Here is a 25,295-nt window from a genome sequence, read left to right as displayed (position 1 = left end):
CTCCAACAAATGCAACTAACAAGATGAGAACAACAACTAAACAAGTGGTAGGTTGTTCGCCTACCACGCGGGCGGCCCGGGTTCGATTCCCGGCCGATGCATCGTTTTGCTGTTCTCGCTATAATGCTGCCGCGCCAATTGCTCGCTAGAGGTGCGTCAGCCTCAGGAATGTATAGCAGGATTCGCTGTGAGAAGAACCAAACATGCAGCACGCAAGAGACCCTACTTGGACGGTCGCGTGCTATTTCTGAACTATAGCGTCGGCCTGGCCCTACAGGCCGTTGTGTTCAGGTGCCGCAAGGGCGATGTACTGTAACCTCAGGCAGTGCCGTTTTCCGTTGAAAAAGCTGCGGCAGCAGTTTAGTCTAGCAAGTCGGGAAAGCACGCGTAGCAACACAGCAGATTCTTGAGAAAGCGCAAACTGTCTATCTCTAATATGCGACACTTACCAAGTTTCCTGGGCGGACGGCTGCGAAGTGCCTCGGTAGCGCAGTAGGTAGCGCGTAAGTCTCATAATCTTAAAGTCGTGAGATTGATCCTCACCCGGGGCATTTAATTTGCTGTACATCATGGCTGAATTAACGGCGTTGCTGTTGCTAGGGAACGAACTTAATTGTCGTTTGTTATCCACAAGGAGTCCACGCCTCAGCGTCACAATGTTTACTTCCAATTGTGGCAAGGAACAACTTTGATCTTTCTCCTCCCCTGTTATGAGTAAAATATGATGCAAACAGCAATGAATAGTCAGTTTCGAGCTTCTGCGCCATGCCAGTCTGCACGCGCAAAAATGCTCGCAAACAGAGAACACCACTGAGTCCGGATTCAGCACGAAGTGCGAGAGGAGAGGGAGTAAATCTCACGGTTACCGAGCAAATCCGGTGTGGTCTAGTGGCTAGGATACCTGGCTTTCACCCAGGAGGCCCGGGTTCGATTCCCGGTACCGGAACGGAAGTTTTTGCGCACACGACCCTCCATGTTTTGGCCTTCCAACCTTCGTTTGTCGCCCTCCTTCCGGAGCTTCAACCGAACGTAATCGGGGGAAACAGGCACAAGATGCAATTACTGTCAGCACCGGGATAAAGGGAGAAGAGGCACTGCTACCAGCGTCAGTGGGAAGCCGGTGAAGTCGCCAGTTGCGCCAGTAGCCAGCAATTACCGTAGTACGCCTACACACGCGTTCCAGTTATTCACATTGCTTGCAGCCGCTCCATCCACAACAGGCGTGAGCCCGGATAGCTAAGTCGGTAGAGCATTAGGCTTTTAACCTAAGGGTCCAGGGTTCGAGTCCCTGTCCGGGCGAAGATTTTAACGCTTCCGTAATGGCTCGTCTCGTAGCGCTGGTAGCCCTGCCGTAATCAGTGCACCGAGTTCGTTTCCTGTCAACATTATGCGCAGACCGGTTGGATTTTTCACGATTCGAGGGAAGCTTCGTCTACGAGCAGTCGTGGCCGAGTGGTTAAGGCGTCTGACTAGAAATCAGATTCCCTCTGGGAGCGTAGGTTCGAGTCCTACCGACTGCGTCCGTTTTTCATTTTTTTGTTTAAGAAGAAGGAGCAGAAAATGTCGCAGTTTGCCTGTCGTTTTGGTACCTCGCTACATCTCACCTCTCACAGCCGTTTATAGCGCCTGTCCTTTTGATAAGCGCGAATTCCAAGCGTCAGCTTTCGCGTCAGCCGAGCAAAGTCGGGACAAGTAGGGACATACTACAGGATGGCCTGCGTGGAGCAACGACGGAAAGAAAACGTTAATGTAACAGCACGTGGCTCACATACACATACGTAAAGATCTGCGCCGGGAATCGAACCCGGTTCAACTGCTTGGAAGGCAGCTATGCTCACCATTACACCACCACCGCACAGCCGCTGCTCGCAACGCCGCGCTTTGTCGGCTTCCCGCCCGCCGGCAGCGGCCCACGGTGATAGTAGCTGTAGGCGCTTTACGAGGTGGGAGGGTGCATCCACACGCATTCGGGCAGCGCCTCCACGCACGCTGCGTCTTTGGGCAAGACTCGTCGCCGCGGCCGCAACGTTACTCACACAATAGTGATGAGCGGGCGCTTTAAGGCAGTATAGTGGGGGACTCCGCGTGTGTAGCACTTTTTTCGGTTGTATCCGACGTCGCTGGGTGGCAATCCCACTTTCCCTGCAGACATCTGCTCGGGATTATGCTCGGGAAGCACGGACGTCATCGGACGTCCGCCTCCAACAAATGCAACTAACAAGATGAGAACAACAACTAAAAAAGTGGTAGGTTGTTCGCCTACCACGCGGGCGGCCCGGGTTCGATTCCCGGCCGATGCATCGTTTTGCTGTTCTCGCTATAATGCTTATAAAGGCACATTTGGATGCCGAGCGTGAGTTTCCTCGGAAACGCGAGATATTAGTTAAATAAATAATCAGTGACAAATAAATAAAGCCTATGGCACACAACTGCAGCGCTGAGTCGCTGATAAAACAAAAGCACAATTACGTTACTCATATGTTTGATTAAGAAAGGAGAGCTCTGGTTGAAGTGGTGCGAGAAGCACGTATTTTATTTTATTGTCTGGCACACCGCCATATTTCATGTTATAGAAAATTACTGCGAGTTGCAACCACACTAGGCACTCGATTCTGTAAAGAATTTATATTTATAAAAGTAAGTAGGATTATGAACTGTAGGCTTATTCATTGAATATATCTGATTTAACTAACAGTGTCACTTTTTTATGTTTAGTAGACAATCACCTCTGTACGACGTTTTGGCATGGCTGGCAATTTATTGTATTATTGAGATTTAGATTATGAGTCCGCACCTACCGCAGCAGTCTTTGGAAACGATTTAACTACGAAGTCCGATTATTTCAATTTTATTTCACGGTCAACTACGAGTAACATTGCCTTTACGAAAAAGCCATTGTCAAGCGTCTGATACCGAATAATTATCCAGATAAGCAAATATCAATTACAATTACAATCACCATCATACAGAATAATTAACATTAAAATAATTAATATTTTATTTGATTTTATTTTATTTATTTTATATTGGCGACTGCGTGTCGGACTTGTTATTTTGTCATTTGTTACATTGTTCTCTTTGTTTTATGTAAAAAATCAACTTTCTGGACCTGGACGTCAATGTATGAGAGATAACAAAATTTGAAGACATTGCAATTCTGAAATTTTGCCGGAAGACGCAAAGAAGCTTCCGGCAAAATAAGGTAAGACGCAGCATCCTTGCATTGGCAGGCTTGACCAGACGTATAATTCAGTGTATTAGCTTTTCAGTAAATTCTGTAGTGTTTCTTTTCCGCATAACAGTTTCAGTGATAAATTTCATTCTCAGTACTTTTCCCTAAACAATAACGTATGCAACAATACCAATACACGAGTGTACAATATGGCCGACTTCTGTACGATACGTAGTAACATGGACAGCAGCCATTACCAATAATCTCAAATTCAGTTTATATTTTTAAATTAATAGACAGCCATTGTTGCTACGAGCGATTCATGCTCAACTGCATTTTATTTTAAAATCAGTGTCAAATATTTTCTTGAAACATATATCACGTGTGGCATGGTAATAACTAGAAAACAATACGCAAAAATGGAACAGCAAGGACGTACTATTCAGACGCAATCCGACTCGGACGTGAGACAAGTGTTAGAAAATGACTTTACGACAGCAACCGGTAGTGACGATTCATCAAACATTGACGCAAGTGTTGACAAAAATTTTGACAATAGGCCTTCCACCACAAAAATTTCAAAGTCTCAATCAGAGCCCATGTTAATGCATTACGTCACGTCTAATGACGCGGCGGGGGCAGAGACCTTGCAAACGGTAAACATTGCCGACATGTTACAAATGTTAATCAAACAGAACGCCGAAAACATGGCAACCTTAAAGACACAAAATGACGCAATTAAATCTGACCTCATAGCACTCAAGACAGGTAATGACACTTTATGTAAACGTGTGGAACTTATAGACGCCACACTGACCAAACAGATGACTGAACTCAGTACTAAATTTTCCCAGCTTAATACGAGACAAGAAAAGACTACAACTGACGTAGCACTTTTACAGACACAAATAAAAAACCTTAATGTCACGTGTGAAGTTCTTACTGAACAAATTCAAACATATCCTTCAGTACATGACAACCTTGAAAAACGAATTACTGACGTACAGAATAAATTTGACAATGTTGAACAACACCTGACTGACATCTTACAATCTGATGCCACAGCTCATTTTGAAAATATTAATAAAGAATTTAATGATTGGGTAGTGAACAAAGACAAACATTTTGATACATGCTTACGTGAAAATTTACCAACAATTGTGCACGACTCCGTAGCGCAATACATTACTAATAACAAACAGCTGATCAGTGACGCAGTACAATCCGTCACTGCACCCATGGGACAATTCACCGATCGACCACAGTCTGAATGTAACGAAAATATCAGTCAAAATGTACAGTTCAGAAACCAATATACATTCGAGTATGATACACACATTCCGCACACGACAAATACACAAGAACAAAACGCACCACGACTACAACACATACCACGATGTGCAAACACAAACACAAGCTATTATGATGGTAAACCACAGCAACATTATCGTAATTACTCGCCAGCTGGACATAGCAGTAATTACAGTGGGACAAATCCATATCATAATGCAAAGGAAGACGAAAGCTTAATGAAACACAGGCAATTTCAGATTTTTATCCCAGAAAAACGAACCATTCATCCGGTGATTTTTCTTAAATCTTTTAGTAACGCATTTCCACGCACTTGGAGTGACCGGAAAAAGATTTCATATATTGTCGGTTACATCCAAGGCGATGCAGCTGTCTGGGCATACAGTCAAGCTGACGTATGTACCACGTACAGTGAGTTTGAGCGTGCTTTTCTGAACAAATTCTGGTCGCAATCCGTCCAGGAGCGACTCAGAAGACAAATTTTAGAACCTGAAACTTTTAACAGTAAAAATGGCAACTTACGCAGATATTTTGAAAAATACTTGAACATGGGACACTTTTTAGACGAACCAGTCGCAACGCGTGATATACTCCATGCGTTGAAGGCCAAATTGCCTTTCAACATTAAAGAAAAACTTCTACATATCCCGGATGACGATTCAGATTATTTTTTAACAGCTTTAGATTCGGTTGACATGTTACTTGAAGACCAGCGCTTCGCGCGGCAAAACAGCAGCCACAATGTTTACACTAGTGGTATGCAAAACATGCAGGCTTGCCAACACAATTCTGGCGCGCCCACAGTTGGATACGCGGTACAACAAAAACAGCAAACTCACATGCCGTCTCAGTACGGAAATCAAAATCAACACGCGTATTCCAATACAAACAATAGTTACAACAGTAATAACACTTCATGCGGCAATCCATACAAAAGGCACCGCGGTAATAACTACAACGGTAACAACGGATACAAAGGTAATAACAAAAACACAAACAGAAATAGAAATAATAATAACTACGAGCCAAGACAGCATCAAGGTTGGACTCGTAACGATCAGTACTTTCATTCAAACTCTGCTTTACCACAGCAGTCACCAGGACAAAATTGGAGCATACCTTACGACCGACAGGTAAGTTATAATGCGCAACAGCAACAACAACCGCAAAAGTTTGGAGATCATAATAGGCAATATCCGAATGTGAATATAATAGAAATGACACCTGATGCACAACCTCAATCTGTGTCAGTACCTAGTACAAATGCTAATCCAACAAACTAGAAACAGTCACTACTTTGCCCCAGGTCGTGGCTGAAGAATTCTTGGGGGGCGGCTTCAATGTTAATCAGTTATTTGACACCACACTTGAACAACAGAATAATGATATGCCGAGTAATTCTAAACAAAAACTACCTGTTTTATTTATAAGATACAACCACAATAACAATATATCAGATGAACTTTTACAAGACAGTACACAATGTCGTTTAAACACAAATGAAATTGTTTTAGCATCCACTACTGGTGTAGTAGGTGGGATTCCAACTACTATTGTCCTAGATACAGGTGCAGCTGTGAGCGTTTTATCTTTTAATTTTTATAAAAAGATGTGTGAATTGGAACCTGTGCCTGAGTTTCCTGCCCAAAACTGTAAAATAACTACTGCACTAGGTAATAAGTCATGTAGGGTTACGAAGCAAGTTTTTGTAAACGTTAAAATAGGTAATGGAACCGTACAATGGCCATTCCTGGTTGTACAAAACCTTGTGACTAATTGCATATTAGGAATAGATATTATGAGCGAGAAGGACTGCATTATAGACTTCTCCAAAGGTAAATGTATTTTAAATGATAAAAGCAGGGTAATTATTATTGATTTGGACAGGAGAACTCTAAAGCATGACAAACACTGTACAGGGTACAAGGTTCAGTTAGTACTTGACAAAGACATTCAAGACATGCAAACACACTCATCTGACGCAGAGCTAATGGACTTGAAAACATTGCTTGATCATAAGATAAGTGAAGCTACAGCTCTCAGTGTACATGAACGTATAAAACTACAGGAAGTGTTATCCAAATATTTACAAGTTTTTACCAAACGATTAGGTGTTATCAACACGTATGTGTACAAGATTGAAGTTAAGCCTCACAAGATCTTCTACCACAAGACATATAACGTACCGTTATCTCAACGACCTGCTGTGTGGCAAGAATTAAAACAAATGTTAGACTGGAAGGTCATTGAACCATCCACCTCACCTTACTGTAGTCCTCTACTTGTTGTCAAAAAATCAAATGGAAGCATTAGGTTAGTGTTAGACGCACGAGCTATTAATGAAATAATTTTACCGGTTCACACAAAACCTGAAAATTTAGAAGAGCAATTACAGAAATTTCTAGATGCAAAATATTTTTCCACAATAGATCTCGCTAATTCGTTTTGGCAGGTGGGTATCACTCCTGATTCTCGGAAATATACTGCATTTATGTTCGGGGGGCGAACCTATCAGTTTTGTGTTCTACCCTTCGGACTGAATGTCAGCTCTGGGGTATTCATTACAGCCCTGGATACCGTGCTAGGCGACGATTTAGTTGAGACAGTCACACACTATGTAGATGATATACTTATAGCTACACAATCCTGGAATGAACACGTTGACACACTTCAAAGAATTTTAGAAAAATTTGCACAAGCTGGAGTCACAGCCAACCTAAGAAAATCAAATTTTGGTTGCAGTGAGATAAAATATTTAGGACATATCATTAATTCACAGGGCATACGTCCTGATCCCAGTAAATTAGATGCTATCAGAAACTTTCCTAGCCCTCGAACTAAAAAGCAGTTAAAATCATTCCTTGGGCTATGTTCATTTTTCAGACGTTTTTTGCCACAACCACTTTTGAACAGTAAACATCTGCTAAATCTACTCAGAAAGAATCAAGTTTGGATCTGGTCGGAACAGTGCCAGAATGACTTTAATACAATTAAACATGCTTTAGTGAATGCTAACATATTGAGCCATCCAGATTTCAATTTAGATTTTTGTATGACTTGTGACGCTTCACGTACTGGCTTGGGATGTTGCTTATTTCAAGTTGTAAAGAATAAAGAAAAGGAACAGATAAGAATTATTGGGTTTGCAAGTCGTACTTTAACTGAATGTGAGCGTACATACTCCACTACTGAGTTAGAAACACTTTCCATAGTATGGGCATTCAAGAAATTCAATTATTATTTATTTGGAAAACATACAGTAATTTACACCGATCACCAGGCCCTGACATTTTTGTTAACTTGTAAACTTGTACATCCTAGACTATCACGATGGGCAGTTACACTTCAGAACTACTCTTTTGAAATTAAGTACATAAGAGGTAAGGACAACACCATTGCGGACACTTTGTCTAGACTTCCACAAGGTATGAATGATACCAACAGTGACTTAGAAAATATAAATGACTACAGGATTCTCTTAATGCAAGACAAGCAGTATCACCAATATTATATTGATATGTGCAGAAACATGGCTGAATTACAAAAATCGGATCCTCACTGGTATAAGATAATAACATTACTGGTAGAAAAACACAATCATCCTTCGACTAAGTATTACAAGTTACACAATGATGTGTTATTTTATCGACGACATCCAAATGCTACTAACTGGTGTGTATGCATTCCCAAAGAGTCTGAACGTAATTTAATTTGGCACACACACTTAGTTTGGGGTCATTATGGGACGAAAAAGTGTTTGGCAAAGCTCAGCACATACTGTTATTTTAGCAATATGAGAAGAAAAATTTACAGGGAACTGAAAACATGTGTCATATGTCAAAAATCAAAACCTCAGAATTTATCCACAAAAACAGATTTCAAATGGTTCAAATGGCTCTGAGCACTATGGGACTCAACTGCTGTGGTCATAAGTCCCCTAGAACTTAGAACTACTTAAACCTAACTAACCTAAGGACAGCACACAACACCCAGCCATCACGAGGTAGAGAAAATCCCTGACCCCGCCGGGAATCGAACCCGGGAAAAAACAGATTTACATTCTATTTTACCCAGTAAACCCCTGGAAATTCTGTGTACTGACATCAGTGGACCGCATCCAGCAAGCTCTGGAGGCGTCAAATATATCTTAGCTTTTTACGATGTATTTTCTAAACATGTAAAACTTTATGCTTTAAAATCCGCCACTGCAAGTGCTATAATACGAAGATTCTCAAGTGATTACCTGACGCACGTGGGAAAACCTAAAGCAATTCTGTCAGATAATGCAGCATACTACTCTGGGTACAAATGGAGAAATTTCTTGAAGGACAATAACATTAAAAGTATATTTATTTCGAGGTTTAGTCCACAATGTAACGCGACTGAGAGACTTTTCCGAGAATTAAATCGATTCATGAGGACCTATATTTCATCAAAACATACTAATTGGGTGTCCTACCTAAGTCTTTTCGAAGACGTACACAATAACTTAAATATTTACGATACAAATTACACACCTAACGAGATCATGTTCAATTGCAAACAGAACGATCAGTGGATAGAACCATTACCTAAGTTGTCAGACAAGGAAATCACACCTGAACAGAAAATAAAAGAAGTATTAACTACATTGACACATCACGCACAAATACGAAACAAACATCACAGAAACATAATAAAAAGAAAACAAAAATTCGAGGTAGGAATGCTTGTACTACTTCGTACTCATCATAAATCTGTTGCACTCAAACGACGCAACGCTAAGTGGCGTCTGCTATATGAAGGACCTTATATAATTGTTAACATACCGCACCCTGGTGCGTATCTGTTACAACATCGTAGAACTAACAAAATTATTGGGCTATACGCACACCGAGATCTTAGAGCATTTCATACTGAATAATGTCAAAGTCATACCCATCAAAACATTGCTAAGCAACTCGTTACAACACAGATAATAAGTAGTATAGAAATTTTCATTTCAGCGTTCCAGAGTCGCAGTTGAAGACAGAAGAACTTTTCTTTCAACGCCGCGGCTCCACCGAGAAGACTGAATATTAAAGTAAAATTTATGATTACATAGCAGTGAATGATATATTAATTTTTCACGGAACATTTGTGACTGTAGGTACCACTGACTTGGTATGACACCTGACGAACTGACAGACGTCATCTGTGAAGCGATCTTTTACTTTGAGAAATAGATTAGACGCACATCTCTCAACACGAAAAGCATCTATCAGTAGTCAAGGCCACACAGACACTCTACACACACGCACAAAACGCGAGGAATCGAACATTTTCTCTCTCTTACTATTTTGAATATTTATTGAGTAGTGAAAACGCCTGGTCTTGCCTACTGATGTAATGAATGTTGTGTCTAACCTATCTTAATTTCAGATGACATCACAAAGCCGATAAAGAGGACGTAAATATCTGCAATTCATGTAATCAAATGTGACACAATGTAATAACCTATAGCGATGTAATGATGATGTAAACATGTTTATGTGCAACTGTATTATGTTTATACTAAGAAAATATGTGACGTGTGTATGTATAATTACTTTTTTTTTTAACTGATGTATCATGTAAAAATTTGAACAAAACGAGTGCCAAAAAAGACATTGCATAGTGAACCTCTGTTCACGGACATTAACGAACATTACTAACTCTGCAACTACGCAGAAACCTATGTGAAGGAAACGGTTAATGCCATTCATTATGCATCGTACCTATGTAAACGCGATGAACGATTTCCTTGATTAATAACTACGAACATTTAGGTGAGCTATATTCAGCAAAAAACTGAAAATGTGAAGTGCATAATTCGTGCATCGTCTAGTGACATTACTACAGTACCCAACTTCAAGATGTTAACTGGATTAAATGGACACAAAGTGCCTGTCCAGAAAACAACACGACGGGTGGAAGAATTTTGGTTGGAACTTCAGGGAATGAAATGTTCTCGAAATGTGACGGACACTCTTACCTGGACTGTCCAAGGATCGACGCCAGCTATGTGCCGTCCGAGGTTCTACAACCAAGCTTCCACGGAATGTAAAAAACGAACTGCACGTGGACCAATTACTCGACGGGTCACGTCTGATCTGTAATAAGCAATGCTTTTACTCACAACGAACTGCATCACAACGACTATAATGGAAATGGGAAATGGACATGCTTATGTATTAATCACGTTGTTATACAACGATGTTACTGTGATCAAAAGACTTTACCACGACGATACTAACCTGTAAAAAATTATTGTGCAGCAGATGAATATGAACTGTGATAACGACACGATGTGTATAGGTCAACGCACCTGAAACATACGGACATTTTTCTTTGAAGTATTTCAAAACAATACTATGTAACTAAGAACATTCAACAATCTAAGTTGTATTGTGTTATAACGAATATTGCAAATTTAAAACTAAGTTACCTGTCATAGAATGTAGTCTTCATATGTAATCTTGGTTGAATATTTTCTTGGTGCAACGACTGCGAGACGCGCGCACACGAACAATATGAACTGCAATACTGTGCCGCGTGATCTAACTGTACGACATAACGGCAGTCACACAGACGCTTCTGCGCATGCGCGCACTCTATCTGCCAACATAAGAACTTTTACGGGGCACCCGCGTCAATCAAAGTTTGTATATAATGTGTATAATGTAGGTTATGTAAGTAGTTGTAGATAACTTAGATTTTCTTGTGCCTTTAGGTGAATTGCTCGCCTGCAGGTGTGTCCTTTCGCCTCGCAATTCAGGGGGCAATATAAAGGCACATTTGGATGCCGAGCGTGAGTTTCCTCGGAAACGCGAGATATTAGTTAAATAAATAATCAGTGACAAATAAATAAAGCCTATGGCACACAACTGCAGCGCTGAGTCGCTGATAAAACAAAAGCACAATTACGTTACTCATATGTTTGATTAAGAAAGGAGAGCTCTGGTTGAAGTGCTGCGAGAAGCACGTATTTTATTTTATTGTCTGGCACACCGCCATATTTCATGTTATAGAAAATTACTGCGAGTTGCAACCACACTAGGCACTCGATTCTGTAAAGAATTTATATTTATAAAAGTAAGTAGGATTATGAACTGTAGGCTTATTCATTGAATATATCTGATTTAACTAACAGTGTAACTTTTTTATGTTTAGTAGACAATCACCTCTGTACGACGTTTTGGCATGGCTGGCAATTTATTGTATTATTGAGATTTAGATTATGAGTCCGCACCTACCGCAGCAGTCTTTGGAAACGATTTAACTACGAAGTCCGATTATTTCAATTTTATTTCACGGTCAACTACGAGTAACATTGCCTTTACGAAAAAGCCATTGTCAAGCGTCTGATACCGAATAATTATCCAGATAAGCAAATATCAATTACAATTACAATCACCATCATACAGAATAATTAACATTAAAATAATTAATATTTTATTTTATTTTATTTTATTTATTTTATATGCTGCCGCGCCAATTGCTCGCTAGAGGTGCGTCAGCCTCAGGAATGTATAGCAGGATTCGCTGTGAGAAGAACCAAACATGCAGCACGCAAGAGACCCTACTTGGACGGTCGCGTGCTATTTCTGAACTCTAGCGTCGGCCTGGCCCTACAGGCCGTTGTGTTCAGGTGCCGCAAGGGCGATATACTGTAACCTCAGGCACTGCCGTTTTCCGTTGAAAAAGCTGCGGCAGCAGTTTAGTCTAGCAAGTCGGGAAAGCACGCGTAGCAACACAGCAGATTCTTGAGAAAGCGCAAACTGTCTATCTCTAATATGCGACACTTACCAAGTTTCCTGGGCGGACGGCTGCGAAGTGCCTCAGTAGCGCAGTAGGTAGCGCGTAAGTCTCATAATCTTAAGGTCGTGAGATTGATCCTCACCCGGGGCATTTAATTTGCTGTACATCATGGCTGAATTAACGGCGTTGCTGTTGCTAGGGAACGAACTTAATTGTCGTTTGTTATCCACAAGGAGTCCACGCCTCAGCGTCACAATGTTTACTTCCAATTGTGGCAAGGAACAACTTTGATCTTTCTCCTCCCCTGTTATGAGTAAAATATGATGCAAACAGCAATGAATAGTCAGTTTCGAGCTTCTGCGCCATGCCAGTCTGCACGCGCAGAAATGCTCGCAAACGGAGAACACCACTGAGTCCGGATTCAGCACGAAGTGCGAGAGGAGAGGGAGTAAATCTCACGTTTACCGAGAAAATCCGGTGTGGTCTAGTGGCTAGGATACCTGGCTTTCACCCAGGAGGCCCGGGTTCGATTCCCGGTACCGGAACGGAAGTTTTTGCGCACACGACCCTCCATGTTTTGGCCTTCCAACCTTCGTTTGTCGCCCTCCTTCCGGAGCTTCAACCGAACGTAATCGGGGGAAACAGGCACAAGATGCAATTACTGTCAGCACCGGGATAAAGGGAGAAGTGGCACTGGTCCGCTGTTGGGCTGCTACCAGCGTCAGTGGGAAGTCGGTGAAGTCGCCAGTTGCGCCAGTAGCCAGCAATTACCGTAGTACGCCTACACACGCGTTCCAGTTATTCACATTGCTTGCAGCCGCTCCATCCACAACAGGCGTGAGCCCGGATAGCTAAGTCGGTAGAGCATTAGGCTTTTAACCTAAGGGTCCAGGGTTCGAGTCCCTGTCCGGGCGAAGATTTTAACGCTTCCGTAATGGCTCGTCTCGTAGCGCTGGTAGCCCTGCCGTAATCAGTGCACCGAGTTCGTTTCCTGTCAACATTATGCGCAGACCGGTTGGATTTTTCACGATTCGAGGGAAGCTTCGTCTACGAGCAGTCGTGGCCGAGTGGTTAAGGCGTCTGACTAGAAATCAGATTCCCTCTGGGAGCGTAGGTTCGAGTCCTACCGACTGCGTCCGTTTTTCATTTTTTTGTTTAAGAAGAAGGAGCAGAAAATGTCGCAGTTTGCCTGTCGTTTTGGTACCTCGCTACACCTCTCCTCTCACAGCCGTTTATAGCGCCTGTCCTTTTGATAAGCGCGAATTCCAAGCGTCAGCCGAGCAAAGTCGGGACAAGTAGGGACATACTACAGGATGGCCTGCGTGGAGCAACGACGGAAAGAAAACGTTAATGTAACAGCACGTGGCTCACATACACATACGTAAAGATCTGCGCCGGGAATCGAACCCGGTTCAACTGCTTGGAAGGCAGCTATGCTCACCATTACACCACCACCGCACAGCCGCTGCTCGCAACGCCGCGCTTTGTCGGCTTCCCGCCCGCCGGCAGCGGCCCACGGTGATAGTAGCTGTAGGCGCTTTACGAGGTGGGAGGGTGCATCCACACGCATTCGGGCAGCGCCTCCACGCACGCTGCGTCTTTGGGCAAGACTCGTCGCCGCGGCCGCAACGTTACTCACACAATAGTGATGAGCGGGCGCTTTAAGGCAGTATAGTGGGGGACTCCGCGTGTGTAGCACTTTTTTCGGTTGTATCCGACGTCGCTGGGTGGCAATCCCACTTTCCCTGCAGACATCTGCTCGGGATTATGCTCGGGAAGCACGGACGTCATCGGACGTCCGCCTCCAACAAATGCAACTAACAAGATGAGAACAACAACTAAACAAGTGGTAGGTTGTTCGCCTACCACGCGGGCGGCCCGGGTTCGATTCCCGGCCGATGCATCGTTTTGCTGTTCTCGCTATAATGCTGCCGCGCCAATTGCTCGCTAGAGGTGCGTCAGCCTCAGGAATGTATAGCAGGATTCGCTGTGAGAAGAACCAAACATGCAGCACGCAAGAGACCCTACTTGGACGGTCGCCTGCTATTTCTGAACTCTAGCGTCGGCCTGGCCCTACAGGCCGTTGTGTTCAGGTGCCGCAAGGGCGATGTACTGTAACCTCAGGCAGTGCCGTTTTCCGCTGAAAAAGCTGCGGCAGCAGTTTAGTCTAGCAAGTCGGGAAAGCACGCGTAGCAACACAGCAGATTCTTGAGAAAGCGCAAACTGTCTATCTCTAATATGCGACACTTACCAAGTTTCCTGGGCGGACAGCTGCGAAGTGCCTCGGTAGCGCAGTAGGTAGCGCGTAATTCTCATAATCTTAAGGTCGTGAGTTCGATCCTCACCCGGGGCATTTAATTTGCTGTACATCATGGCTGAATTAACGGCGTTGCTGTTGCTAGGGAACGAACTTAATTGTCGTTTGTTATCCACAAGGAGTCGACGCCTCAGCGTCACAATGTTTACTTACAATTGTGAAAGGAACAACTTTGCATCATATTTTACTCATAACAGGGGAGGAGAAAGATCAAACAGCAATGAATAGTCAGTTTCGAGCTGTGCACCATGCCAATCTGCACGCGCAAAAATGCTCGCAAACGGAGAACACCACTGAGTCCGGATTCAGCACGAAGTGCGAGAGGAGAGGGAGTAAATCTCTCGTTTACCGAGCAAATCCGGTGTGGTCTAGTGGCTAGGATACCTGGCTTTCACCCAGGAGGCCCGGGTTCGATTCCCGGTACCGGAACGGAAGTTTTTGCGCACACGACCCTCCATGTTTTGGCCTTCCAACCTTCGTTTGTCGCCCTCCTTCCGGAGCTTCAACCGAACGTAATCGGGGGAAACAGGCACAAGATGCAATTACTGTCAGCACCGGGATAAAGGGAGAAGAGGCACTGCTACCAGCGTCAGTGGGAAGTCGGTGAAGTCGCCAGTTGCGCCAGTAGCCAGCAATTACCGTAGTACGCCTACACACGCGTTCCAGTTATTCACATTGCTTGCAGCCGCTCCATCCACAACAGGCGTGAGCCCGGATAGCTAAGTCGGTAGAGCATTAGGCTTTTAACCTAAGGGTCCAGGGTTCGAGTCCCTGTCCGGGCGAAGATTTTAACGCTTCCCTAATGGCTCGTCTCGTAGCGCTGGTAGCCCTGCCGTAATCAGTGCACCGAGTTCGTTTCCTGTCAACATTATGCGCAGACCGGTTGGATTTTTCATGATTCGAGGGAAACTTCGTCTACGAGCAGTCGTGGCCGAGTGATTAGTTCCGCTTGAGACGCGACAGCGATCGGACGTGCTGTGTATTCGATCCGCCGTTTCCCTCGGGTTGTGAATATTTACTTTCTGTGTGTGACGTTTCTGTGTCTTCTTTTCTTCGTTGTTTCGTCGCCTTAGTGTTTGTTTTGTGTCTTGTGTTGTATAGCGGCTTTTGTCGCATTAATTAAGTGTTATGGCTTCCCGGTTGTTTCCGCGGAAGTGTAGTCTCAATTTTCAGTTTAACAAGGCCACCAGGAATGTTCAACCAACTTCGTTGGAAATTCACGAATGGATTGTGGATACGATTGGCATTACATCGGAACAGGTACATGCGGCGTATTTTGATACAGAACTTTACTGCTTTTTTGTAAAATTGTTGATCCCGGTTTTGCTAGGTAAGATTTTACTAAAACATGGTGAGCAAGTGTCGTTCCGTCATAGAGATGGTTCTGTTAGCAGTGTTACTGTTTGAAATGCTGAAATTTCGTATACCACAGTTCGGGTTTATAATTTACCCCCTAAGTTGAAAACAGTTATCTCAAGGAAGCTTTGCTTGGTTATGGTACCGTTCGGTCAATTCCAAATGAACGTTGGTCTGCACAACATAAGCTGCAATGTTATAATGGTGTCAGATCGGTTGAAATGCATATTAAGTCGAATATACCGTCCCATTTGGTTTTATGTGGTTATCGTGTTCATCTTACTTATGAGGGGCAAGTTGGTACGTGTTTTCTATGTAATGAAAATGGTCATGTTCGTGCTAATTGCCCTAAGCGGGTGTTTGTGCTTACAAATGGGCTAGCACAACGCCGCCAATTAACGGTCGCCGATCTTGTGCCAGCAGCTTTCTCCACTGTTTCCTGTCAGCCTCCTGCAGTCGATTCTTCACAACGGGTGACACCCTCCTCTGATGCAGGTTTTCCCCCGTTACCCACTCGCCAAAATGTATCGGCTGCTCCTACACCGATCCCGTCTGTTTCCAATAACAAACGCCGTCGTGCTAGTGATACCGGTAGCACTGATGACGAAGCTGCTGTTTCGCAGCCGGTTTGCGAATCTGACGAGAGAATTCCGTAATCTCCCATGCCTGTTTCGGATTCTATTCCCGCTGTGTCTCCTGCTTTGCCTGATGACGTCGAACTTGCTGCCACGCCGTCGGCGCAAGAGCCACAACATTCGGTCGAGGTGGTGTTGACATCCCCCCCCGACACAGGAATCACAACATGTTGACGACACTTCGGTGCAGCCAGCTGTTTGTCGGAAAATCTCTCCTAGAACTGCGCGCTCCGCTTCAGCAGATTCCAAACCTATCTCTCCGCCTCCTACATTTCCAATACCTACACCTTCTGATGCCGGTGCCGATGTTCCTGATGCAGGTTTCCCTTCGATGGCTCCTTCTTCTGATTCCTCTCGCCCTGCTAATCCTTCGGATGCCTTGGTTAACGTGCCTGATCTCGAACCCCCCACTCCACCTGCTCTTGAATCTGGTGTGCATCAGATACGTCGTCGGGTGAAAGTGCCCCCCAATCTTCACGCGGTGCGGAAAAAACACAAGCATGCAAAGGATGACTCTGATTCCGTTGATTCCGGGCAATCACCGTCTGCCATGTCTGATGTTGATGATATGGATGTAGTTGCTTCTAGTGTGGTGTAATTAGGGTTCATTTTCCCTTTTTTGGTTGATGTTGCAGGCGTACAAGTTTATTACCTTAAATATAAATAGCATTCAATCTGCTCTGAAGTTAGCGTCTCTGAAGCAGTTTATTTATGACTCTGCAGCTGATGTTGTTTTCCTGCAGGAAGTCTCCGTTGCACACCTGTTTGTTCCTGGCTTTCGCACTATTATAAGTTTTGCGCCTGAGTTTTCCACCGGTACTGCCTTACTAATTCGTGACGATATCCCCGTTACCGAAATTGAGCTTTTAGACTCGGGAAGGGGTATTGGTTGTCGGTTATTTGACACCACCTTGGTTAAAGTTTACGCCCCCTCTGGTTCCAGCAAACGGCAGGAAAGGTCTCGTTTTTATAAAGAGGATTTGATTTATCTTTTACGCAAAAATCCTGCGAATTTGATATTGGGGGGTGATTTTAATTGTGTATTACAAGCTAAAGACCAATCCCCTCATTTTAATTATTGTTTCGAGCTACATTCTCTTGTACGTCAACTACGACTACGCGATGCGTGGGAGGTTAAACACCCCACTTTAGTTAAATTTACATTTTTTACTGCCACCTCAAGTAGTCGACTTGACCGGTTGTATATTTCTGATCCCCTTAGTGTTTCTGTTTTAAATGTAGATGTTATTCCAGCCAGTTTTACGGATCATTGTGCCCTTGCGGTTATAATTAATTTGGAGCGTCTGCCTCTTAAACTTTATAGGCCGCTGTGGAAATTAAATGTCTCCTTGCTCGATGACCCTGACATCGAACCTCTAATACAGACGGCGTGGGACATGTGTTTACGTTCTCTGCGATACTATCCGTCTAAGCTTCACTGGTGGATCCACTGTGCGAAGCCAAAACCACGTCGCACTTAAATGTCCTACAGTTATAATAGAGCGCGAGATCTGAAACTGACTTTTGAGTATTATTATTCGGTGCTTCGCGAACTTTATGATCCTTCTAGAATGACATGTGCCCACCTTTCTGAGATTCGGAAAATTAAAGCCAAGCTCCTTAGTATTAAACGACTTCAGATGGAAGGATTGAAGCTTAAATCTTAACCACCGTCCACCTTAGCACAGGAAATGACTTCTATGTACCATCTGTTTCGTCACCAAAAGAACCGTCGACGTGTATTGATTGACGGCCTTATGGCAGCTGATGGTCGCCGGCTTACCTTGCAGAATCAAATAACCCATGAACTTACCTGCTACTATGAGACCTTATATGCTGTGGCTGATTCTGATCCGGTTGATGTTGACGAGATTTTAACTGCTATCCCATCAGTTTTAACAGAGGACCATAATACGGAATTTTTAGCTCCTTTTACTGCAGACGAAATTTCAGCTTTCATTGCTTGTTCACCATCTCACAAATCTCCTGGTCCGGATGGCCTTCCTAAGGAGTTTTTTGTTCGCTTTTGGACTATTATAGGGCCTGTTTTTATGGATATTGTGAATGAAATCTTGAATGGTGGCGCAATTCCAGCCGATTTCAAGAGAGGTACTGTTGTCCTGATACCAAAATTTGCTGGTTTGAAGACAGCTAGTGATTTTCGTCCTTTAAACCTTTTAAAATTTGAGTATAAGACGGCTGCTAGGGCTGTTAATGCTGGTGTATCCCTCTTGCTTACACCTGTGATAACTCCTTGTCAAAGCTGCTTTCCGGGGCGCTCCATATTGACGCCTCTGGCAGGGTATCGTGATGTGTCGATTGTCGCTGTCACCAATATTTCCTGTGCGCTTTTATTTGTTGATTTTAGTAAGGCTTTTGATCGTGTGTCCCATTCGTTTTTAGAGCTTCTGCTGCGTCGACTCGGTTTTAATGAAAAGGCGCTGCTGGTACTTAAGAATATGACGACTGGCATTCCTGCTAAGATTGACATTAATGGCCAGCTGACGAAGGTCATTGATATTAAACGTGGCGTCCCGCAAGGTAGCCCTTTATCCATGACCCTTTATGCTCTCTCCCTTCAACCACTCCTCACACGTCTCAACTCGACACTTCGTGGTCTTACGATCTCTGGGGTTACCCAGACAGCAACAGCTTATGCTCATGATTTGGTTGTTTTGCTTCGTTCCGCCGCAGAAGTGCCGCCGTTGAAAATGGAACTAGATAAATTTGCTGCGGCCTCAGGTTCTCGTCTCAACCCCCGTAAAAGCAAACCCCTGAATTTGCGGGGCTTTGAACATGTGGTTGTTCCGTGGGTTGCGGCTGTTGAACACCATACACATTTAGGTATCTATCTTGAACGGTGTCCTCTTCGTATGGCTGCGAAAAATTGGCAAGTGGCCATTTCCAAGCTTCAAGGTGTTTTATTCGAACACTCATGGCGTTCGATACCGCTACTGCAAAAAAGCGTGTATTAGACACTTATATGTAAAGTATATTACGTTGCTCAGTTGTTTCCACTTCCCCGAATGCAGGGTGCAAAAATGGTCCACCTTATAAACAGATACATTTGGCGGGGGCACATTTTTAAATTACGTTGTGATGTTCTTCCGAAGCCGCGTCTTGAGGGCGGCTTGTCGTTCACCGATGTCAGTGTCAAGGCTGCGGCCCTTTATGTTAAGCGCACCCTCCATCTTTTATTTTCCGAGTCCCCGACTGTTACTTCGCGATTATTCCATGTCGTTCGTCCTGCGAGCTTGTCACCGCCTATTAACGTAGGGCCTCTAAATGCGAAGCTACGGCATGTTCGGGACTTCTACATTGAGATTAGTTATCTGGATCTCCACTTACAACGTCGTCCCGTTTTTACTACGCGAACACTGCTTGACGAATGGCACAGATCTTCTTCTTCCATCCCGGTTGTTTTGCAATATCCCCGTTTTAATTGGCGTAACATATGGACGAATATTGGCTTACCCATTCATTCAGCAACTGTTGCCTCCCTATTGTATAAGGTAGTTAATCAGCTGATTCCTACGAACGAACGACTTCATCGTATAGGTTTGTCAAACGTGTGGTTGTGTTGATACACTTCCACACCGATTTACCTGCGCTGACCGTCTTCGCATGTGGTACTGGCTGCGCCGACAATTGGCGTTACTCACCAGGAGCTCGGATTCGGCATTTACAACTGACATTCTCTGCTGGCCGGACACGGTTTTTTATCCCCGGACAAAGAACAACACCATTATGTGGCTTCTTGGCCGTTACATTTTTGCAGTGGTTGATGGTGATGGTATTTACGATTTTATTTCGTTTATTGGTTACATGCTTCATGAGTACTGGACGCAACAATCTTTCCCACATCTTAAGAGGGACTTTGCGAATATGCTTAGTATTGTTTTCGAAAAGCAGGGGATTGGTTAAGTTTCCATTTCTATTGATCGCTCCTGCGCCAGATGCATTTATGGCACCGGTATAGGGGCATACGGCTCTCACTTCATGATAGGGAAGACATTCTCGCTAGCTCTTAGTTATTTTGCCTTCCTGCCGAGCTTTTACCTGTTTGGATAGACAACGCCACATAAGCCCCGTGTCCACATATAAGTATCATACGACTCCGAACCCAGGACAATTACTACGTATTTGTGCCACTGTGCTTCAGTGCAGGGAGGAGGAGACGTCATGGCCAGGCCTCGGGATTCGACCCCTGCCCAACGCGCCTTCACTGAGCTGCCCTGGGTCATTACAATGGAATAAAAAATAAAAAGTGGTTCCAAACAGAAAATGGATAAGGCATAAAAATAAGTGGATAACAGAGAAAAAAAGTGGTTAAGGCGAGAAATAAAAAGAAAAAAAAGTGGTTAAGAAAAAAAATAGCTCAGTTGGGAGAGAAAAAAAGTGGTTAAGGCGTCTGACTAAAAAAAAGTGGTTAAGGCGTCCGGTAAAAAAAAATCGCAGAGCGCTGGTCTAGTAAACCAGAAGTAAAAAAAAAATATGGATAAGGCATCGGTCTCTTAAACCGGGGATTGTGGGTTCGAGTCCCAAAAAAAAAAAAAAAAAAAAAAAAAAAAAGTGGTAGAGCACTGGTCTCGTAAACCAGGGGTCGCGAGTTCGACCCTCACAGAAGGCATTCATTTTTTTAACTTTGCTGCTGAGAGCAGAGCTAGCTCGAGCAGCATCTAACAGATGGCAGTGCACTGAATGAAGGGGAAGTTCTACAACCGATGAAGAGTGCTCTACTTGCATCAGAGGTTTACTGAATGTGTAGGCGAAAAAAAAAAATAAAAAATAAAAAGTGGTTAAGGCAAAAAAAAAGTCGTAGAGCATTCGACTGCAGATCGAGAGGTCCCCGGTTCAATCCCGGGTGCCCCCTTCATTTTTCAGTATCTCGAAAAAACAAAAGACGATTGTCGCGGTGAGTTGCAAATACATGCTTGAGATGCACTCCGCACGCCATACGGAAGGCTTTGGAGCAACATTTCAATGGGAGGATCGCAGCCAAGGGTCTTGCAGGTCATCGTCCTCCCGCCATGAGGTCGAACTGTACGAAATGCACTTGCTTGGGGAAGAATCTAGTACGATGAATGTTATACAATATGGTGATAGGCAAAAGTTTTCATGTACTGCTGCACGGAGAAACAAAAATTGGAGGAGCTGGGATTTGAACCCAGGACTTTCTGCATGCGAAGCAGACACTCTACCACTGAGTTACAACCCCGCCAGAGCAAGTACATCTGGGACGAGTCTCTCCTGGATCCTACTGTCATTATTTCTTAGGTTTGAACGGTACAGTAAGTGTTCGAGGAACCTATTCATGACAAGACCAAAGCAGCGTCGACTCCGTGGCGCAACGGTAGCGCGTCTGACTCCAGATCAGAAGGTTGCGTGTTCAAATCACGTCGGGGTCACAATGAAATTTTCGTTTACGAAAGCCATAGGCGAGTATGTCAGTTTAATCAGATACCAAACGATTACAGAGAACGGACGAACAGAACTTGCTTGAAAAAAGCTACTAGTGCAATTTTCGCATTCTGACATTAAGGTTTATATTGTTTAACGCTAATATATAACTGAGCGATAATGATTACACGATATTTTGCTCGATTAGACGTCTTTAGCCAGGCAGAGTATAATACTTTTCCTTGAGTTATGGGAATAGGAAGATCGTGAAAGGGGGTATAGCTCAGTCGTAGACATTCTGGCTCTAGCTGCCGACGCGTACGGACGTGCCACCGTTTCCTGCGTGTAGTCAGTGCTTCGCCAGTGTTTACATTTGCGTTTCGGTGTCCTTGCTTTTTGTGATTTTGTTCGTGTGTAACTTGTGTTTCTTCTGCCTACTGTGTTCTGTTTTTGTGTTTTCTACCGACGACTATTTGTCGTTTGTGGAGTTTTCGGTAATTACCGGAATCTCCCCTTGATTACTGCATACCATGGCTACAACTGTGAGGAAGAATACGCTGGTTTTTGCTTTCGCCAAGGAAACACGACGTGTTCAGCCGACTGCTCTGGAAATTCATGATTGGCTTGATCAGGTACTTGGCATTAATTCTGATATGGTGCATACCACTCAGCTAGATACTGACAACTACTGTGTTTTCGTAAAATTTTTGAGCCCCGTTTCGTTAGATAAATGATGTGTCGACAGAAGTGCCGACACAGTGTTATTTTGAGGGGGCCGATCTGCACGCTATAAGCTCACCCAGAATATCGTGAAGTCTGAAACAGGACGCTCAATGAATGCTATAAAGAAAAGTACGTTGCTTTGGGAATACTTAACTTTAATCCATCCTTTTGGTATACATCGTTCTTGTTGAGACATGCTTTAGACGATAATTATCAATTGCTATGTAAGGCTAATGGCGCCTTGCTAGGTCGTAGCCATGGACTTAGCTGAAGGCTGTTCTTACTATCTGCTCGGCTAATGAGCGATGCTTCGTCAGTGTAGTCGCTAGCAAAGTCGTCGTACAACTGGGGCGAGTGCTAGTCTGCCTCTCTAGACCTGCCATGTGGTGGCGCTAGGTCTGCAAGTACTGACAGTGGCGACACGCGGGTCCGACATGTACTAATGGACCGCGGCCGATTTAAAGCTACCACCTAGCAAGTGTGGTGTCTGGCGGTGACACCACAATAAAATTATTGGAAACTTCGGGTATCATGTAGAATTTTTGCATAGCGACGGCACTACAAGTAAAGTGGCTATCAGTAGAGCTGATGCTATTTATAGATCTGTGCGGGTGTTAAATTTACCTATCGAGATAGATAATCAGAAAATCAAGGTTGCCTTGTCTCAATATGGTGAGGTTAAAGATACAGTTAACGAACGTTGGTCGAAGCAATTTAAAATTCATAGCTTCATGGTATTCGTTCGGTAGAGATGGAAGTAAAGACGAATATCCCATCTCATATAACTGTTGACGGGCATAAAGCACACGTGATTTATACTGGTCAAACCCCTACGTGCCATATATGCAATGAATCGGGTCATTTAAGGCAGGACTCCCCGTAGTGTCTTTGTACTAAAAACGAACTTAGTCCAACGCCGTAAGATGACCTTGAGCGAAGTTTTGGCAACTGATAACACAGCGAAACAGGGTGAGGGTTCGGATCCTGTACCTAGATCTGGAAATATTGCTGTTGATGGTAGTGATTTTCCACTTCTGGTAACACGCTTCAATTGTGATTCCTCTGCCCGAGAGTTAGACGTACTGAACAAGAAACGGCCACTTGAGCATACAGATGATCGTTCCGATGATGAAACCTCCCTACAATCTCCTGCTGTACGTAAACAGAAAGCTAGCGATGAAAGTCTGCCTGTGCCCCAAGACGAAATGCAAGTGGATTTAGTTACGGTTTCTGATACATGTCGCTCATTGCCAGAAAATGAAACGGCAGCTGCCGACAGCGAAAAAGTAGAAGTCCCCCAATCAGTGACAACTTGCCCAGCTGTAAACAGCGATAATCAGCTGTTTACAGACGGGAAGTTCGCGGAAGCGGTAGAACAACAACAGCGCGACACCGCAACAGCACATCAACCTGCACCAGAGTGTAAACAAGAGGAAGTGTTTACTTCTGAACCGGAAAATAAGCAAACACCGTCGCAAGCATCACAACAAACGAAGGTAGCGCGTAAACAGCAGGCAGTGTTTACAAACCAGGTCTCTCTAGACACTACTGCTGAAGCGGCCGCACAGAGTGTTGCCACAACAAAATCAGGTCAGGGTTTTCAGGGCGTCCACCGCTGTACGCTAAAACCACAACCGAATCTTACTGTTTCTCGCACCCAAGCCAAACAAAAAGCCGAAAAGTCAGACGTCAAATCACAGAAAAATATACGCTATGAAATTGTCAGAGAAGGTGCCCCAGATGAGCCTCCTGATACGCTCAATGTCGAACAGCCCCTCAGTACTAAGGTACGGGATGACAATGGAAGACAAACTAACGTTTAGCAACCGTGTTACGAGGACTGATGCCGAATTCTGAACGACTGTAGTTCTATAACGGATTTCAGCGTACCAGAAGTACAACAGTTTTTAGCCAAGGTTGTAGGTGGCCAATAGCAAGTTAGAGTTGCAAGCATACTCTATCACTACGATCAATATAAATAAAATTCGAACTTCATTAAAGCTTGCTGCTCTCAAGGAATTTTTGTATGACTCTGGAACCGATATCGCGTTGCTACAGGAGGTTGTAACGACGGAACTTGTAATACCAGGACACACCGCAATTGTTAACGTATCTTGCGAAAAACATACAGGAACAGCGTTTCTGCTTAGGGAAGGAATTCCCGTGTCTCAAGTGGAGCGTTTGGAATCTGGAAGGGCAATTAGTATTAACGTTTTAGGTATCACATTGATTAACTTATATGCGCCCTCAGGAAATGGTAATAGACAGGACAGGGCAGCATTTTATAAAGAGGAAATTATATATTTATTACGTCGAAACCCAAACAGTTTTATAATGGGCGGTGATTTTAACTGTGTGTTAAATCGTAAAGATCAACAACCACATTTTAACCGTTCGTTGGAACTTAAACGCCTAGTAACCGACTTAAAACTTAAGGACGCATGGGAACTGAAATATCCAACGAATGTTGAATGTACGTATGTAACACAGACTTCGCGCAGTAGAATAGACAGAATTTATGTCTCCCAAAATTTGTAAATATGTCTACTTAATTCAGAAATCGTACCTGTATATTTTAGTGACCACTGCAGTATGAAGGCGTGCATTAATTTAGCTCCACAGA

General features: G+C 43.8%; 12 non-coding genes across 12 annotated transcripts; 11 read left to right on the top strand and 1 right to left on the bottom strand.

The window, feature by feature from the left end:
* Positions 1-478: 478 nt before the first annotated feature.
* Trnam-cau (transfer RNA methionine (anticodon CAU)) lies at positions 479-551 on the top strand. Its single transcript has one exon. It is a non-coding gene; the product is annotated as a tRNA-Met (tRNA).
* Positions 552-874: 323 nt separating this feature from the next.
* On the top strand, positions 875-946 carry Trnae-uuc (transfer RNA glutamic acid (anticodon UUC)). The gene has a single exon. It is a non-coding gene; the product is annotated as a tRNA-Glu (tRNA).
* Positions 947-1,226: 280 nt separating this feature from the next.
* Positions 1,227-1,299, top strand: Trnak-uuu (transfer RNA lysine (anticodon UUU)). The gene has a single exon. It is a non-coding gene; the product is annotated as a tRNA-Lys (tRNA).
* Positions 1,300-1,438: 139 nt separating this feature from the next.
* Positions 1,439-1,520, top strand: Trnas-aga (transfer RNA serine (anticodon AGA)). The gene has a single exon. It is a non-coding gene; the product is annotated as a tRNA-Ser (tRNA).
* An 11,194-nt stretch (positions 1,521-12,714) lies between these two features.
* Trnae-uuc (transfer RNA glutamic acid (anticodon UUC)) lies at positions 12,715-12,786 on the top strand. Its single transcript has one exon. It is a non-coding gene; the product is annotated as a tRNA-Glu (tRNA).
* A 296-nt stretch (positions 12,787-13,082) lies between these two features.
* Positions 13,083-13,155, top strand: Trnak-uuu (transfer RNA lysine (anticodon UUU)). The gene has a single exon. It is a non-coding gene; the product is annotated as a tRNA-Lys (tRNA).
* Positions 13,156-13,294: 139 nt separating this feature from the next.
* Trnas-aga (transfer RNA serine (anticodon AGA)) lies at positions 13,295-13,376 on the top strand. The gene has a single exon. It is a non-coding gene; the product is annotated as a tRNA-Ser (tRNA).
* Positions 13,377-14,521: 1,145 nt separating this feature from the next.
* On the top strand, positions 14,522-14,594 carry Trnam-cau (transfer RNA methionine (anticodon CAU)). Its single transcript has one exon. It is a non-coding gene; the product is annotated as a tRNA-Met (tRNA).
* Positions 14,595-14,915: 321 nt separating this feature from the next.
* On the top strand, positions 14,916-14,987 carry Trnae-uuc (transfer RNA glutamic acid (anticodon UUC)). Its single transcript has one exon. It is a non-coding gene; the product is annotated as a tRNA-Glu (tRNA).
* A 280-nt stretch (positions 14,988-15,267) lies between these two features.
* Trnak-uuu (transfer RNA lysine (anticodon UUU)) lies at positions 15,268-15,340 on the top strand. Its single transcript has one exon. It is a non-coding gene; the product is annotated as a tRNA-Lys (tRNA).
* A 6,355-nt stretch (positions 15,341-21,695) lies between these two features.
* Trnaa-cgc (transfer RNA alanine (anticodon CGC)) lies at positions 21,696-21,767 on the bottom strand. The gene has a single exon. It is a non-coding gene; the product is annotated as a tRNA-Ala (tRNA).
* Positions 21,768-21,885: 118 nt separating this feature from the next.
* Positions 21,886-21,957, top strand: Trnaw-cca (transfer RNA tryptophan (anticodon CCA)). The gene has a single exon. It is a non-coding gene; the product is annotated as a tRNA-Trp (tRNA).
* The last annotated feature ends 3,338 nt before the right edge of the window (positions 21,958-25,295 follow it).

Source organism: Schistocerca cancellata, chromosome 3 (genome assembly GCF_023864275.1).
Source record: "Schistocerca cancellata isolate TAMUIC-IGC-003103 chromosome 3, iqSchCanc2.1, whole genome shotgun sequence".
In the NCBI taxonomy this organism is placed as follows: domain Eukaryota; kingdom Metazoa; phylum Arthropoda; class Insecta; order Orthoptera; family Acrididae; genus Schistocerca; species Schistocerca cancellata.
This window is presented reverse-complemented; position numbering and strand designations above follow the sequence as displayed.